Source organism: Nothobranchius furzeri, chromosome 14 (assembly GCF_043380555.1).
Source record: "Nothobranchius furzeri strain GRZ-AD chromosome 14, NfurGRZ-RIMD1, whole genome shotgun sequence".
Classification (NCBI taxonomy): domain Eukaryota; kingdom Metazoa; phylum Chordata; class Actinopteri; order Cyprinodontiformes; family Nothobranchiidae; genus Nothobranchius; species Nothobranchius furzeri.
Genome location: NC_091754.1, coordinates 12714215 through 12715765, shown reverse-complemented (window position 1 = coordinate 12715765; position 1551 = coordinate 12714215). Strand labels below are relative to the sequence as shown.

Genomic DNA, 1551 nt, shown 5'->3' with positions numbered 1-1551 from the left:
TGAAAAAAGCGCCACAAGGAGGCCTAAATCTATGGCACTAATAGATACTCAGTTATACAGTTTATCAGTCAAAAAGTTGTCTTAGGGATGACCTCCTCTTTAAAGAGACAGAAACGGCTTATTGTGGAAGGTACTGAAAATATCAAAAAAACTTTTGATATCTTGTCCCATTAGAGGCAGTTAGTGCAAAAACCATCATAAACGTGTTTTTGATCAACCGCAGCACCATATGAACTTAAGAAAATAACTCAAAACTCCATTTAAGTTTTGCTCACATTTCTTTAAGGTTTGGACACCTCTGCCTTACAGCATTGCCTCTTCATGCATTCAATTTAACTAGAAAGGTAAACTGACCTTTTGGTGGTGTTGGCAGTCCAGATCACAAATCAGATATTAAATTAATGATTTTGTGCTCAAAACATAAAAAGGGAGAAAAGTTTAGCGCAATACTGTGACTGCAGACAAATAATTGTTTTGCTTTCAAATCCACTTTAGATTTCATTTGACCTCTGAGTGCTCTCAACTCGTTGCCTATGCTGGACTGTGAGCTTTGCCACTTGGCCTTTTGAATTGTCCATTAAGAAGAAACATTAAGGTCAAAGCCATTGTCCCCAGTTTCCCCTGCTGTCATGGTCCGTGGTGAGCTGACTGCAAGTAAACCTGGCTTTTCCCTCTGAGCATTGTTTCCACAGGTGGGCGTGTCTGAGAGCTCCAGCTGCAGCTGATCTCCTCATCAAGGCCCAGGGGATTTAAGGAGCAGTGCGACACATCACCACGCCGGATGATTACTCTGTTTGGGTAGCTTCAGCCTCAACCTGACCTTGAAACTAGTATTTGTATTCTTGTTAACCTGTAGCCAGTAAAACCCTTGATGCCCTCTCCTGCTCTCCTCCGGGTTCCTCTCGATTCATCATCAGCTCCAGAACAAGCCTGGATCTCAGTCTACCTGACGCACTGCTTCATCCCCTGGCCGCCTGCTCTCAGCCGCTCACCAACCAACATCCATTCCTGCTCCTCCACCTCTGGACAACCAATACCTCACCTTTGGATCTCCTCAGCTCACCCAGACCCGACAATCCTTCCCGTGCAATTACCACTACCAAGTAACAGTAAGACCAGCTCTCAGATAAGTTCCCATTGCCTTATATTCACTCTGTCTCCCTCCTCAGAATCTCTCCTGGATTCCTGCTGCCAGTCCTGCATCTCGTCGGTTCCCGTCTCTTACTTTCTCCTTATGTAGTAAATAAAACCTTTTACTTGCATTCCTGCTCTCCGTGTTTGGATTCAGCATGTCGTGGGTCAAGAAATTGCCACCCAGACGTGACACCTGCATGTACTGAGCAACATGCAAGAGACCAAGACCGCTCCAAAAGCAATTTGTCGCATTCATAAGTAACATTAATGGGCTCGACACACGGGAGGCGACAAATGACCACGATCAGCGAAATTCGTCGCTGTCGCTTTCATTACCTGACACACGGGAGGCGACCTGTGGCAGCGGCCAGCGGCAAAGCCGTCGACGCGTTCTGTTCCATGACGAAATTGAATCTT

At 45.8% G+C, this 1551-nt stretch overlaps 1 long non-coding RNA gene across 1 annotated transcript; it reads left to right on the top strand.

The window, feature by feature from the left end:
• The first annotated feature begins 202 nt into the window (after positions 1–202).
• Positions 203–1262, top strand: LOC129164971 (uncharacterized). The gene is made up of 2 exons (XR_008564444.2): positions 203–1103; positions 1170–1262. It is a non-coding gene; the product is annotated as an uncharacterized lncRNA (long non-coding RNA).
• Positions 1263–1551: the final 289 nt, after the last annotated feature.